This window comes from Oratosquilla oratoria, chromosome 9 (assembly GCF_046742065.1).
Source record: "Oratosquilla oratoria isolate Oo_2021 chromosome 9, ASM4674206v1, whole genome shotgun sequence".
Taxonomy (NCBI): Eukaryota; Metazoa; Arthropoda; class Malacostraca; order Stomatopoda; family Squillidae; genus Oratosquilla; species Oratosquilla oratoria.
In genome coordinates this window covers 48,997,556-49,015,055 of record NC_134785.1, presented here as the reverse complement: position 1 = coordinate 49,015,055, position 17,500 = coordinate 48,997,556, and the positions used below count along the sequence as shown (strand labels likewise).

The 17,500-nt window shown below is 43.6% G+C and overlaps 1 protein-coding gene across 5 annotated transcripts in view; it reads right to left on the bottom strand.

The window, feature by feature from the left end:
• Positions 1-17,500, bottom strand: part of Nrx-1 (Neurexin 1) — a 994,895-nt gene that overhangs the window by 620,958 nt on the left and 356,437 nt on the right. The gene's annotated exons all lie outside the window — the stretch shown is intronic.

Genomic DNA, 17,500 nt, shown 5'->3' with positions numbered 1-17,500 from the left:
CTGTGAAATTACATACACACACACACACACACACACACACACACACACATATATATATATATATATACGAACACCCGCACGTGCGCGCACACACACACACACACACACACACACGAGCGCACGCACGCACATACACACACGAGCGCACGCACGCGCACACACACACACAAACGTGCGCGCACGCGCACACAATTCCACTAAAAACGAGTAATTAAGAAAAAATTATATAATAGTGATGATAATTAAATCAACAAACATCATTTCTCATTCCATTCTGCCTCTTCTCTCGATTTCCTAAAGGACTCCAGCTCTCCATGAGGGATATTGCCACAAGGATAGAAGCGCTGGTAATTTCCAACAAAATAATCATAATTTCGCAACAGTGTTATCACACTGGGCTATTTTTCCTCCGACTGTCGGAGCTAATTTGTAGACAGCATCTTTCGGGAAGAAATCTGTTGATATGCTGGAGGGAAAAAATATTCTCAAACGCCATTCTATGTAAATTGTAGAGTTAACAAAATAGTTTACCACGGTGATTTTATGGCGGAAAAAGTTCTGAGGTTGGTGTTACCGTCGATTAATTGGAGGTTGGAGGAAAAATAACCCAGTGTGATCCTAAGTAGAAACAAGTTTTCGATAGTGAAAATGGGGTTTCAGCTCCCGTAGAGTTCCACACGCGTGCTGCTCATTGGGTAACACTGCTATACATTTCTTATATCATTATGGCTGTCTCATGAGGAGCTAAGGTGAGAGGAAGGAGTGTGGTGGATGGGAGTGGGAATGTGCCTTTTGACTTGGCTACCTTGATATATAGACAGATGATTACCCATTTCATATTATATATGAAGTATTTAGTATTTACTATTATACATTTAGTATTCCCTTACCGATAACCAAAGATTATGAAAATAAGTAAAAATAAAATAAACGACAGTGCAGCCATTAACATCTATTTCAAACGCATACAACCTAGACACGCACACGCGCGCGCACACACACACACACATACATATATATATATATATATATATCATATATATATATATATATACATAAATACATATACATAAAAGAGCCAATATTCAATGATGACAAGTATTCAATTACCTATTGGTCGACGGTGGATACCTGAATCGCGCTAATTGAGGGCGGGCGGGGGTGGGAGGGAGGGGGAGGGGCCGAGCCAGCCGCCAGTCCGGTTATTTCACACAAGGATAAATACTTAATCAGGATCAAAAGCCCTTCAGGGCTATCAACCGGATTAGGCAAACCCAAAAGTAAATGCAAGGACAGTACATGTACACGTGTGTGTGTGTGTGTGTGTGTGTGTGTGTGTGTGTGTGTGTGTGTGTGTGTGTGTGTGTGTGTGTGTGTGTGTGTGTGTGTGTGTGTGTGTGTGTGTGTGCGCGTGCGTGTGTGTGTGTGTGTGTCACCGTGGCACAATGACACCTGCTTTGTTTGAGTCCCACCATAAGGATACCAGAACACATATTTCCACGGCTGATCCTGCATGAACATCTCGCTGAAAGCAACAGAAGTGTAGATGGCCCAAAGAAAAGGCACAAAGACTATCCCAAAAACCGACACCAGAAAAGTGACATACAAGCGAGCGATTGAACAACGTCCATACCTGAAGAGGACCGAAAACGAAGCCCGGCGACACCAGTGCGCGCGGAGGGGAACAGGGCTTCCGTGCAAGGAGCAGCAGTCCAAGTGCCAATTGTGTGGCAAAACGTGCGTCTCTCCCGAACAGGACTCGATCGCCACACACGATGGCAACAGCGAGACATAACCGATGAACTTTCGCCTCTCATCACACGCAGAGCAGCGTCGTCATTGGCAACGATGGACAGCCACAGGCAGCAAGCGTGTGAGTGTGAAGGAGTAGCAAAGAGAGAAAAAGGGGAGAGAGAGAGAGAGAGAGAGAGAGAGAGAGAGAGAGAGAGAGAGAGAGATAAAAAAGAAGGGAGGAAAGATAGGAAGAGAAAGATAAGAGAAAGAGAAAGATAAGAGAGAAGAGGAAAGAAGAGAGAGAAGAGGAAAGAAGAGATAGAAGAAAGGAGATTGGAGAGATGGAGCGAAAGAGTGCGTGCAGATGAGTATGTGTACGTGCTCATGTGTATTGTGTGTGTGCTCGCGCATGCAAAAAATATACATATTCGCAATCAAATCAGTGACCTTTGCTCTACGTGCTAAGGCAAGTGGCAGAGAAAGTAAGAGAGAGAGAAAGAAAGAGAGAGAGAGAGAGAGAGAGAGAGAGAGAGAGAGTCCCAGCTTGTCTCCAGGGTCTCAAACTGATGCGTCTAGTTCCAGAGGGAGAACGTGTCAGACTTCCAGAGGGGAAGGGGCGTTGGGAATTTTCATTTCGTCAAAAAAACGTAAAAAATATGTATATTGAAAAATAATATTTTTCTTCACTAATACTGATGTTTCTCAATGAGATACACGGTGTATTTAGAAAATTAAAATCTAACCAAAAATTTGTCAGGTATCCATAATTTTTTATAAACAAATAGATCAAATGGTTTGATATATCAAACACAAAAATAAGACCCGGGCTACACAAGAAAGGTTACAGTTCAGTACTTCATTTATAAAAAATAAATAAATAAATAATAAATAAATCAATCAAAACCTACAAGATATTTCGTTGTACACTCTCGCGTGAGGCCAAATCACAGGCGCAAACCCGTATATATAAACGCGCACGCTTATATACACACACATAAAAATCACACCACACCGTCCACCACTCCAACTTCTACGAGAAGGGACATATCGGCTTCTACGAGTGCGTAACACTGGAACAAATATCCTCGCCACACCAACCGTTCTTCGGTGAGCAATTCATCCAACGGTGGAGCTTTTATCGCTTGTACAGTCATCAGCAAAAGTTTCGACCCACGCTATAGAACTTATGTCAATATGATTTTTTTTAGTCAAATACGTGGTATATTTTCCCATGTTGTATCTAGTTTCTAGTTGGGTAATATTCTTGAATAGATAAAAGAGAAGCTGTCAGACAACTAATTCTAATTGTGTATCATGAAAAAAAAATATGATTGTGTCAAAACTTATGCTCGTGACGGTAATTCGAGTTGTTAAGGTGGCGGACAGTTTTCCCGCTAAATATACTTCCATTGAAAAACACAAGACATCAATTTTATTTTTCTTATTAATTTATTGTATCATTTATCTATCAATCATACTTTGGGCTAACAAGAATGCAACAAATCAGGAATAATACAAATAACTTTCCAAGTTCGGAATGTGGCTGTACTATGAATTAATATCCTAATGTTGTATTGGTAATATTCTATTGATATCATATCATTTACTAATGTACTAATATACTTACAGTATATCTTCTGTACGTATATGAATATCTTCGTACATATGTACAACTAGGGAGGATATCTTCTTTATAGAAAGTGATCAAACTACTAAACTCGTCTGTATGAAAAAAAAAAAAAATCCAACATAAAGCCAACTGCAACGTTCCGAGTGGCTGTTGCCATCAGGTCCTCGAATTAGATCTGATGTAAGCGCAATAAATTCCAAGATTTTTTCTTTCTTTTTTTTCAGTCGCTCTGGATCCTACTTTTTATTCTTGGAATTAATTTCAGATTCATCAACCCATCTATGATAAAATCTAGGAATTAATTTCTCCTTTTCCTCCTTCATTTGTATAAAAAAAAAAAATTTTACTTCCTAATACATATGCAGTTCGATTTCTAGATTTAATTTCTTTTTAGTCAATAAATCCCATCACATTCCAAGGAATTATTTACCTAATAACACAACTCTAAATTAAGCTTAACATACATTTCACATTCAATAACATAGTTTAGAAAACAAAACAGAGACAAATATTAAGAACGTGTATATAAGAATAAAACAAAGAAATATGTATATACAGAGAGCACCTTTTTATATACCTTTTTTGGCTAATATTAGACAATTTAAATTCAATGGGGCGAGTAAAGGATCAATATGGACTGTCGTTTACCAGCGTTTCTATTTTTTTTTTTTACTAAGATCTACCTACTCCCCCACTTTTCTGTATATAATCCCGTGACACTAACCAGAATGAAATCATCAAAGTCTGCCACAATTTGAGAGATGTACATCTGTTAAGAGGTTGAGACGGTATCAACAGCTACACTGTGTCACGATAAAAAATAAATAGATAAATAAATAAATGAGAAATAATGATGTCATACAATCATTAGTACTGCATCATCGACATCACCGGACATTGATATCACCAGGAGTTGGGGCCGCGCGGTGGCACAGTGGATAGCGCGTCGAACTAATGAGGAGGTGGTAGTGAGTACGATTTCCGGGACCCACTGCAGCCTTTGTCGCGTTGATTCCCGACAGCCCTGGCCAGGCGGGGAGGCGACCCAAGACCGCCTAAAAATAAAAAATAAAAAAAAAAAAAAAAAAAAAAAAAAAAAAAAAAAAAAAAAAAAAAAAAAAAAAATGACGTCATGTGATAGTGACTAGAGCTACAAGATGTGACGCAACCTAGTGACGTCACGTAAATATACGTCAAAAGATGTCATAGTGACGTCACAGGGTGTGACGTCACTCATAATCATTGACATCATCTAAGCGAGTGAAACTTTCTGGACTCAATTGAATTTCCTCTCGCGCGTCGTCTTCGTCGTCAAAGTCTTCTTTTTTTTTTTTTCCTCCTCCTCCTCTTCTTCATCCTAGTTGTACTCCCTCCCCTCCCCTCCATCCCTCCTCTCCCTCGTCCTCCTCTTCCTTCTAGTTGTATTCCCTCCCCTCCCCTCCATCCTCCTCATCCTCCTCTTCCTTCTAGTTGTACTCCCTCCCTCCCCTCCATTCCTCCTCTTCCTTCTAGTTGTACTCCCTCCCCTCCCCTCCATTCCTCCTCTTCCTCGTCGTCCTCTTCCTTCTAGTTGTATTCCCTCCCCTCCCCTCCATCCCTCCTCTTCCTTCTAGTTGTACTCCCTCCCCTCCTCCATCCCTCCTCATCTTCCTCCTTGCTGTACTCCCTCCCCTCCATCCTCCTCCTCCTTCTAGTTGTACTCCCTCCCCTCCATCCTCCTCTTCCTTCTAGTTGTACTCCCTCCCGTCCCTCCATCCTCCTCCTCCTTCTGGTTCTACTCCCTCCACTCCATCCCTCCTCCTCTTCCTTCTAGTTGTATTTCGTCCCCTCCATCCTCCTCCTCCACTTTCTTCTAGTTGTACTCTCTCCTCTTCCTCTTCCTCCTCCTCCTCTTCCTCCTCTTAGCGACATCGCGCTGCCTATCTTGGAGGCGAACTGGAAAATCAAATCCCTCCTCCCTCCAACCCTCCCTCTCCTCCCTCCCCCGTCTCCCCTCTCCCTTCCCTCCCTCCCTCGCTCCTTTCCTCTCTCCCTCAAACCGCCCTCCCTCCCTCACTCACTCTCTTCCTTCTTCATCAATCCGCCATTGAAATTACTCCCTTGAAGCCCCCGTTTCCCCCTTTCCTTCCCCATTCCCCCTTCCCTTCCCCCTTCCCCCCTCTCGCCCCTACGCCCCCCTCCAAGGTCCCTCAATATAAAGGCGGGACAGAACCAAGGCCAAGGCAGAGCCACAAAGGGCCAACCAATTTGCACCGGTATTGGTCCTTTTCCCCGTCTGACTGCACAGGGAGGAGAGGGGGAGAGGGGGAGAGGGGGAGAGGGGAAGGGGAAAGGGGGAAACGGGAGAGGGGAGATGGAGAGAGGAGGAGAGGGAGAGGGGAATGGGGAAGGGGGGAGAGGGACAGGGGAAAGGGGAAGGGGAGAAGTGGGGGGAGGGGACAGGGGAAAGGGGAAATGGGGAGAGGGGAGAGAGGGGGAGGGAAGAAGGGTGACGGAGTAAAGGTTATGGTGAGGCAGAGAGGATAAGGGGAGAGGGGAGAGGTGGAGAGGGAACACAAAGAACACAAAGGAACACAAAGGAAGAACAAACAACAGCAGGGCAGGCCTACTGGCCCTAACGAGGCTGTTTGTGTTTACTATACTAAACTACAGTAAAGAAAACGGGGCAACTAGGCGATAGAAGATGAACTAACACTATTGAGGGATGGAAAGGGGAGAGGTGGGAGGAGGGGAGGGAGGGGTGACGGAGAGGGGAGAGGGGAGGGGAGGGAGAGTGGAGGGAGAAGGAGGGGTGACGGAGAGGGAGGGGGTGAGGTAAATGGTAGGACAAGGAAGATGCATAGGTTCGATTGTGAAAGTTATGTTGTGTGTACATACACATTTGTATACATAGGTTCCACACAAATGTATACAGAACCACACTGACACATTCAATGAAAAATATACACGGAATCACACAACATGTCAGATGCACACATAGAAAGAAACGCACGCGCACACACACACACACACACACACACACACAAACACACAATATGAGGTCTCAGCTCTCATCCGGGTGGACGTTAGCCGTCGATCACGAGTCAAGCATGTGGTCCAATACACTAGTGATTCACACACACGAAATGTTTCGAATCTGTTGGCTCTGATTGGTTCGTTGGGGTTTGGTCGCGCCGATGGGGGGAGGAGGGAGGGGGGAAACCTCTCCCACCTCCTTCCCCCTCTCCCTCCCTTAACCCAATTGACCTAGATTGCTTTCGGTAAAAAAAAAAAAAAGGGGGGGGTGAACCACGACCAGCTTCCAGACGATTTCATTCAGGTAAGGACGTCTGTCTTCTGAATACGAAAACGAGTCTATTCAGATGGTCAGCTTATAAAAACAATAATATTTGAATATTTTCCAATTTGGATAAAATCGCCTGACGTACGGTTGAGTAAATCCATCTAGGATCAATAATCTTATTCTATCTAGAAGAAGAAGAAGAAGAAGAAGAAGAAGAAGAAGAAGAAGAAGAAGAAGAAGAAGAAGAAGAAGAAGAAGAAGAAGAAGAAGAAGAAGAAGAAGAAGAAGAAGAAGAAGAAGAAGAAGAAGAAGAAGAAGAAGAAGAAGAAGAAGAAGAAGAAGAAGAAGAAGAAGAAGAAGAAGAAGAAGAAGAAGAAGAAGAAGAAGAAGAAGAAGAAGAAGAAGGAAGAAGAAGAAGAAGAAGAAGAAGAAGAAGAAGAAGAAGAAGAAGAAGAAGAAGAAGAAGAAGAAGAAGAAGAAGAAGAAGAAGAAGAAGAAGAAGAAGAAGAAGAAGGAAGAAGAAGAAGAAGGAAGAAGAAGAAGAAGAAGAAGAAGGGGAATGACCCCTGACCTGAGCGTGTGTGGGGTCGATTTCGATCGAGACCCCACGGCTCCAAATAAAACCAGCTGACATTGAAAATAATAAAGTTCGCAAGAGTGAACGAAGGTTTCTCTAGCTTTCGTTCAGACGATGAGATAAGAAAAGTGATTTCGTTCTTAAGAGACAATTCAATTCTCTTTGTTCGCGGCTGCCATGTGTTTTGTTTCTCAATTTACTATTGTCGTCATCGTCGTCATCATTTTCATCGCCATCATCATTTTCATGACCTTTAGCACACACACACACACACACACACACACACACACACACACACATATATTATATATATATATATATATATATGAATACATATGTACATGCATAGATACACACAAACGAACCCAAAGTCCTCCTGAACTCAATTGACAGAAAATATAACAAGAATTAAAAAGTTATAATATAAACTTATTTCCAAATTTGTCCTTTTTGGTTTCCCTCCTTCAATTTTCCCGTATCTATCATTCCCCCGTCCCATTCCTCAACAACGTTTTTGTCTACAAGGCATCTCTCCCGTCTCCTGTCCCCTCATTTCACTCCCCTCTTGAAGTCACCTTCCTCCTTCCACCATATGTATCCTCCTCCTCTCCTCCTGCTCTTCTAGACCTTGACTCCTCCTCTTCTTCCTCTTCCCCTCCTCTCACACTGAAACTGTAAATCTTTCCTTCCAACTTCTCCTCAACAGTTCCTCTTGACATGTCCGTATCATCTCAACAACAGCTTGTTTACCTTCCAAGCGCGCGCACACACACACACACACACACACACACACACACACACACACACACACACACACACACACACACACACACACACACACACACACACCCGTCTGCCGCTCCCCGTTTTCTGTGTTTCTTTCGAAGCCATTTCCCCATTTTCTGATTTCGTTGGCTAGGTTTAAGTTTGCGTTCCGTTCTTTCTTCCATCTACCTAATGGACTCCCGAAGAAACTCGTTCCCTGACGGTTCCCCTCGAGTTCTCTGGCGTGACGGCCAGTCAACGTGGCCTACGTTCTCCCTTCCATCCACTGTCATATCCACTCCGAAGGGAACGAAAACTGTTACCTCAGCCAACATGTTGATTTCCAACCTTCAGGTGTTTTGCACGTCTTTCCGACCATACAAATCGCTTTGTTTTTGTTGAAAATTCCTTTGATCTCTCCATTCTTACGCAATTTTACATTTGTGAACCTCTATGTTTGTGTTAACCTATAATAGTCTCTCACGCATCTTTCCTTAAATGTGTGTGTGTGTGTGTGTGTGTGTGTGTGTGTGTGTGTGTGTGTGTGTGTGTGTGTGTGTGTGTGTGTGTGCGTGTGTGTGTGTGTGTGTACGAGAATATAAGTGTATGTGCATGTACGCGCCTCTATACATACACACACGCGCCACGACACGTGGCGCACTGGTAGAGTTCCCGGCCGCCACTACGGCGGTCCGGGTTCGAATCCCGTCCAGGGCTGAAATGATTTCAGTATCGCTGCGCTGCGAGTCGTTACTCCAACTCTCGTGGGCGCTGAGTTGAGTGTGTGTGCGTGTAAGGTCGCAGCATTACTCTATTGATCGGTTATATATGATCTCTGAGCTATCTTCCGGGAGGGATATAGCTATCGATCACGAGTCCAACACGTGATCCAAGACCATGGTGAATCACGCACACACACGCACACACACACACGTGTGTGAGACTCGAACCAAGATCCCTTCCTGCAAGGCTCACAGAGGTTCACAGGTGCGGGGCGCGTCAAGCCGGACACGCGGAAAAGTAGACCTTAGGTCGCGGGCCATAATTGGGTCAAATGCGGCCGGGGTCGGTTCTGCAGCTTCCGCCGCGGTTTATATTAAACCCAGAGTCAGGCAGCCAGCGCGCCCGGCCGTTCATTTGGCCACTCGCTCGAGCTGCCACAGGCAGCTGAACAAAATAAGCCTTGGCTGTAAAATATGAACAAGGAAAAATAAACTAATTAACTAATTAATTAGTTAGGTATCAAATAAGTAAATAATGTCACATTTATATACATTCATACATATACAAACATAAGCAATATATATTATATATATTATATATATATATGTGTGTGTGTGTGTGTGTGTGTGTGTGTGTGTGTGTGTGTGTGTGTGTGTGTGTGTGTGTGTGTGTGTGTGTGTGTGTGTGCGTGTGTGTGCGTGTGTGTGTGTGTGTGTGTGTGTGTATTCGTATCGACATTATTCTTAAATACTTCATCCTACGGGATTCGAGCCCTAGGCCATACGGCACTATACCACCTCAATCCTCGTGCACTACCGACTGTACTAAGGGGTGGATGACAAAAGGAGACCATTTGGTCCCCCGACATCAGCTTCTCGTGGCGCAAGTATTCTCATCTGTTTCATCGAGTCCGCGTTCATGAGAACATTCCCACAAGTATCTGTACTCGTGTCGTCAGTGTGTTGATTACATACCTCAGACCCTGTCTGTTCCCGGACTTACAAGGCAATTACACTCCACCAGTAGCAATTGGATTCGAAACAGGATCCGCTCCGTACGAAACACAACCAAATCCAACCCGACTCTCGACACATCATGCAATTGTTTAACCTCTGTCGAAAGGTTTAATTGCAATAAATCCCGAACCTGAAATTCCTTTAACCGAGTTTTAAAGCTAAATTAATCCCCTTTGTTAAGGTGACTCGCATTAAGAGATTAAGAACATTAGAACATAACATAAGAATGAAGGAGACTGCAAGAGACCATAAGGCCTACACTAGGCAGCTCCTTATGATTATGAATAAATCCAGACAATTTTATTCATTTCGTGAAGTGTCTCCATTGGGAAGGTGTGATGTCTCCACTAAATCATTGGGCTTCGATAACCCATATTCTACTTATTTTCTTCTGGTTACCTGCAGGCGATTAAGACTGAAGGAAATCACCATAATGGCGAAACAGATCACTTAATATTCTAATGATCAAATGAACTTCCTAAGATACTTAAATATTTTCTTCTGGCTAGCAACAAATGAGATTTATTTACCATACATGAAGATTTATGGGGTCGAAAACGAACTCGAATGAATTATCTTAGTGATCCCCTTGCCGTTCAATTGGAAGATTTTATCCTAGGTAACACCACACGACTTTAGTCAAGTTAGAAGAACCTCTGTCCACTAACGGGCTAAACTAAGACCAAATCTTATCTCTAGTGCCATGACTTGCACAACTCCACATAAAGGTTGGCGCAATTCAGTACCAAGGAAACCAATAAACTCACCATCCCACTCCTACGACGGGGTAAGTGAGAAACCCCTGGTAGAGAAAGCACCTGTCAATTGCGGTGAGCCGTTTTTTTTTTTTTTTTTTTTTTTTTTTTTAGGGCCGATGTTTGGGTCACCTCCCCGCCTGGCCAGGGCTGTCGAAAATCAACGAAAGAGGTACGCGGCGGGTCCCGGGAATCGAACTCACGACCATCTGCTCACGAGTTCGACGCGGTTTCCACTGGGCTACTTTGCGGTGGAAGGGATACCATAGTAACACCATAGTTTGGCAACAATGCCAAAAATTTGACAACAGTACCAATCATTTGACAATACCAGAGGTTGGACAACAGTGCCAAAGATTTGGCAACAACGCCAGTGATTTGACAGCAGTGACAGATATTTGACAACACCCAGAGGTTTGACAACAGTGCTTATGATTTGACTATAATGGCAAAGGTTGGACAACAATGTCAAATATTTGGCAACAACGCCAGTGATTTGACACCAATGCCAAATGTTTAACAACAGTGCCAAAGAATTGGCAACAACGCCAGTGATTTCACACCAATGCCAAAGGTTTGGCAACAGTGTCAAATATCTGGCAACAATGCCAGTGATGTGACACCAATGCTAGATGTTTGACAACGATACCAATGATTTCACACCAATGCTAGATGTTTGACAACAATACCAGAGATTTGGCAACAAATGCGGGAGGCTTGGCAACACTGTGAAAGGGGCTTAACGCAGCCCTACAATCCCCATATGACTACAATGGCACTGGGAGACTAAGCCTCTTGGCTGGGTGACCTGTAATCGCCTGACATTCCAGGTCATTGACCTGGAGAGGTCAATGACCTGTGGTGACCTGATCTCATCATGTCCGCGTCCTTGTGCCGGAAAGAGGGGAACCCTCGCTATCCAATGCGAGGAAATAAATGTGACAATAATAAAAAAAAAAGTAAAAAAGTAAAAAGTAAAAAGAAAAAAGTAAAAAGTAAAAAAAAATCTTCTACATAAAAGCAGTTTCAAATTACCCGTGGAAAGGGCATGGGGGAAAAAGGGAGTAAACACGACGATAAAAAGGAGGAAACAAAAACGAATCAGAGAGAGAGACGGAGAAAATGGCGGAAGAGAAAAAGCCAAAATTGTCAAAGGGATTCCCACCCCATCCCATCCCCGCCCCCTGAAAACAAATGACTAGCAAGGGACGAGAGAGCGAGAGAGGGAGAGAGAGAGAGAGAGAGAGAGAGAGAGAGAGAGAGAGAGAGAGAGAGAGAGAGAGAGAGAGGAGAGAGAAAGAGAGACAGAGAGAGAGGAGAGAGAAAGAGAGACAGAGAGAGAGGAGAGGCGAGACAGAGAGAGGAGAGAGAGAGGAGAGGAGAGAAAGCGAGAGAGGCAGAGAGGGAAAGAGAGAGACTGAGACAGCGACAGAGACAGAGAGAGAGAGAGAGCAACGACCTTTCAGTGCAACCACCCGATGACGTAATATCACTGTGGCGACTACGTGACGTCACGTCATGAGGGTCTATCACGAGACCCTTCTCCCACATTGCCCCGGGAGTGACATGACATCTCAGCAAGATCACGTGATGATGTCACGCCATCTCAATCTTGCTACGGTCGTGACGTGATATTGCCCCACCAAACGACACCTCAAGGTCCGTCCTATGTGGTGACATGTCCTTCCCCTCAAGGCAATGACCACTTTATCGCTGCGGACACGACGCGTGATGTAATCATTTCAGGTCACTAAACACGTGACCTCATAACGCATGACGTCATATTAATAAATCCATGACATCATAATACACGCGTGACATCACTATTCCATGTGTGACATCACATCACTAAACATATGACTTGTCGCTAACCATGTGACATCATGTAGTAAGGTGTGTGACGTCATATCGATATAGGTTAAACGTATCAGGAAATAGAATAGAATGGTGTGTTAGATGACCACAATTAAACGCTGAATATCAAGTTGATGATAATAATGATAATAACCGTTCACCCCTACCTTCTGCCTTCTCCTCCTGCTCAACGCCCCTTTCACCCCATTCATCCATCTCATCCTCGGTCGCCCCCGCAAGTTCACTCCATCCACCTCTGCCTTCCACACCTCTTTTACTCATTTTTCTTCACTCATTCTTTCCATGTGTCCAAACCATCCCAATACTCTTTCATCAGCTCCATCTCCCATCTCCTCTTCCACCTCCGCTCTCCTCCTCACCTCCTCGTTTCTCACTCTATCTAGCCTTGTAACCCCTACCATACTTCTGAGACATTTCATCTCAAACTCGTTCAAAATTATTATAAAAAAAAATCAACCAGAGATCAAATAATCACGAAATAGTTATCACAGCCGTATACTGTATACATGTTATGTAAATAAGAGAGTTGTACAAAGCCCTTCACATATGCATACAGCTCATGCATGTTCCCCATACACATCAAGCATATCAATGCTACGAGACTATATAGAGTCTCCTTAAAAAAGATAAATAAAATAATAATAATGGAAAAATCAGTACACAAATATAATGTTTGTTGTCGAATTTCACATGCATTATTCCATGAAAGAAAACGATTTTTACTGTAAATAAAATATTTTATGTAAAATATATGAAAATATTTGACTAGTGTTGTTCATATACTGAAACCACAATAGTTGAAGGACTTTTGAACCCAGCTGTAGATATATATTCACACATTAATGTACACTGTAGAACACATTCGATGTGAACAAAAATTTCGTACCACACGGACAGTTGGTACCACTGACACAAGTTGCCGTATAATACGAACAGTTGGTACTGTTGGTATGAGGTACCTCACACTCTGATACAACGACGCTTGCACGTGGTGTTGAACACAAGGACAAGCACCGTAAACATCGTGGTGAGGTACACAGGCTGCACCGCTCGCCATTGGTTAGAGCGAGGGTCTTGCAGAGGACCACCCATTCTGACCAATTTCACATTAGAGAGACTGGAATGTGTGTTTAAACACTAAAGGGGACATTTGTGAAAGAAAAATTTTAATGGAGGTCTTAGAATTTAAGGAAAAACCAAAACACGGTGAGATGAAAATAAAACAAAAATTAGGCGGAAATAAAAAAAAACTTGAGGCAAGAACCGCTTAACTGTGGCCGAAGGGCGCGCGCAAACACACACACACACACGCACAAATACATACATTATGCACAACTGTTGACTAGACAGCCATATATAAGAGGAATCTACAACTGGTTTATTCAAAGGATTACAAAGGAGGAGCATGCCCACAGGAGACCTTTTGGTCCATAACTAGGTCGGATGCGGAAAAAATTATAATAATAAGTAAATAAATAAATATAAGTTATGATTTTAAATAATAATAAATAAAATAAATAGATAAAGTTAAATACTAAACAAACAGGTAAATAGTAAATAATAAACTAACATTATATATTATCATATACTTTTTACCTGTTTTATTTTATCATTTAAATACTGGTTATGAATGAAGAACGATACAAAAAGATAAATGAAAACAGGAGGTGTGACGATGTGTCCACGTGGACTAGCCCATGACCTTAAATGTGCCAATGACGCAAAAACATGTCTTTCATTGCTGTCACCTGAAACCACCTTAAATGTTTTATTTGGCCTGTCATGGCCAGTCGCGTCCAAGGGGGGGGGGGTTTGGCGCCCTGGGCATCCAAATGGTGGGAGGGGGGGTAGGAGGCATCCAATCAGACCATTTGGGTAAAAGAACTTCATCAATTTGGTTTGTTTATATTTGAATCAAATAAAGTGTTTATTTCGTTCCATCTGTGTTCACATATTCAAAATATCTTCCTTTTTTTTTTAAATAGTTCTGAGTACTATGAGGCTTTATACTTGAATCTTTGGGACATACAATCAAGGAGCTGACGCCGGGCAATCAAGGAACTGGCGCCGGGCAATCAAGGAATTGGCGACGGGCAATCAAGGAGTTGGCGACGGGCAATCAAGGAGTTGGCGACGGACAATTAAGGAGTTGGCGACGGACAATCAAGGAGTTGGCGCCGGGCAATCAAGGAGTTGGCGCCGGGCAATCAAGGAATTGGCGCCGGGCAATCAAGGAATTGGCGCCGGGCAATCAAGGAATTGGCGCCGGGCAATCAAGGAGTTGGCGACGGGCAATCAAGGAGTTGGCGACGGACAATCAAGGAGTTGGCGACGGACAATTAAGGAGTTGGCGACGGACAATCAAGGAGTTGGCGACGGACAATTAAGGAGTTGGCGACGGACAATCAAGGAGTTGGCGACGGACAATCAAGGAGTTGGCGACGGACAATCAAGGAGTTGGCGACGGGCAATCAAGGAGTTGGCGACGGGCAATCAAGGAGTTGGCGCCGGGCAATCAAGGAGTTGGCGCCGGGCAATCAAGGAGTTGGCGACGGGCAATCAAGGAATTGGCGCCGGGCAATCAAGGAGTTGGCGCCGGGCATCACCAGACTTCTACACGCCACTGTGTCTGTCGCCAGGAGATTTGATTCAACAGAGAAGAGCCTCCCACGGATAAAGAGTTAGGGTAGCTTGTTATATTAAAGAATTAATCAAAATATAATTATATGAACTACTTTACGAAATACATACCTTAACAGAACAAATTTTATTCCATTTTGCATGATTTAACGAGGTAAGCATGACCAAGGAAATTCACACAAATACTTTATACGCAAACATATATGACAGGAAACATACATTGCCAAACATATAAAAATATAGCTAAACACACGTACTCGCACGCCCGCACATACACACACACACGTACACACATACGTACACACACACGCACGTACACACACACACACGTACACACATACGTACACACACACACACGTACACACAAAAAGCATACAATCTCATGCAAACAAACATATACAGGACCATGCCGGCCTGCATACACATCACGATTGACTGTATAAATTACATTAAAACAATTGCATACATACATACAAATAAACAAAATTCAATTCGTGATATACGCATCCCAAACAAGTGCACACACAAAAGACATGTTCGGGCACACGCACGCACGCACACACACACACATACACACACACCCGCGCGCGCACATACACACACACACGCGCACACACACACACACACACACACACCCGCGCGCGCACATACACACACACACACGCACGCGCGCTCACGCACACACACACACGCACACACCACACACACACATATACACACACACAAAATCAAAGCTACTTTATCCTATGGTCTTACAAACACAACACACTTCAGAGTCTTGTTTCTGTTGATGTGGCTGATGTAATTATGATACAACGTTGTCAAGATCGGTTCAGAGGCACGGGTGGAGGGGAGTTTGTGTTTTGTGATCAATGACCGGTGCTTCTATCCTTGAGGGGAAAATGTCTCACCGAAGAAGTGTGACCACAGAAGCGGTAAGGGAGGTTTTGGGAGAGGCTGGCAGACCGGAAGGCTGTCAGAAGTTTTTTTTCTTTTTTCAAAATTCTTCTTTAATTGGTGGCGAGTCTCTCTCTCTCTCTCTCTCTCTCTCTCTCTCTCTCTCTCTCTTTCTCTCTCTCTCTCCAAACAAAAGAATAATCATTCGTGACTCTGGTCCACAGGGGTGCGACTAAGCTCCCTATGGTTAAAGGAGCATAAATAATAGCAGCATAGATATTAGCAGCATGAAACCTAAGAAATCATGCCACCATACGAGGTGGGGGGGGGGAGAGGACAGGAGCAGGAGAGGGGAGGGGGAAGAGAGAAGGAGGAGGAGGAGGAGGAGGAGATGAAGAAAGAGGAGGAGGGGGAGGAGGAGGAGGGGGGAGGAGGAGGAGGAGGAGGAGGAGGAGGAGGAGGGGGTGGGGGAGGAGGAGGAGAGTAAGCAGTTAGGAAACAGAGGGAAGAGGAGGAGGGGAGGGAGAGGGAGATGGAAGAGGTGGAGGAGAAGGAGGAGGAAGAGGAGGAGGAGGGGGAGGAGAAAAGTAAGCAGTTAGGAAACAGAGGGAAGAGAAGGAGGGGAGGGAGAAGGAGGGGAGGGAGAAGGAGATAGAAGAGGTGGAGGAGACAGAGGAGGAGGAAGAAAAGGAGGAAAAAAAGGAGGAAGAGAAGGAGAAGGAGGATAAGGATGAGGAGAAAAGTGAGCAGGTAGGAAACGGAGGGATGAGAAGGAGAGAAGGAAGAGGGAGATGGAGGATGTGGAGGAGAAAGAGGAGGAGGAGAAGGAGGAGGAGGAGGAGGAAGAAGAGGGGAAAGTGGTAATGCTGAAGAAAGAGGAGAAGGGATGGGAGTGTTGAAGGAGGAGGAAAAGGAAAAGATGGCATGTGAGAGATGGAGTGAAAGAGGAAGGAGGAGTGGAGGAAGGGAGAGAGCCAGAATAATTGATTAAAATAGCCAGGCGGCTTTCAGATAAAGCACCAACGGGTAAGGAAGGGATTTTATCGATTCGTAGACAGAGGAGGAAACTCGAATTCAATTATCTTTTTTCATTTACTTATATATCTATTTATTTTTTACAAAGCACATGAATAGATAAATAAATGAATATTAAAGGATTTTTTCAATACCAAAAGGTCAACGGCCGCATCTGGTAAACAAAACATCGATTCAATATTTACCAAATGCTTTCAGTGACATAACAGAGCCATAACATTGATGGTGTCTGTGAACGCGAAGCTGATGGTGATGATGATGATGATAACGATAACAATGATGACGATGATGATTTACAATATGATGATGGTAATGATGTTGATGGTAATGGAGATAACTGTTGCTGCTGTATTGATAATGATGATGGTGATGATAATGATAATGAAGATGATGATGATGATGATGCTGATAATGATTATGATAATACGATAATTACTATGTTAACGATAATGATAGCGATGATGATGATGATGATGATGATGATGATGATGATGATTATGATATTGACGATAATGATGACTACGATGATGATAATGATGGCAAAAATGATTATGATGATAATGATGATGA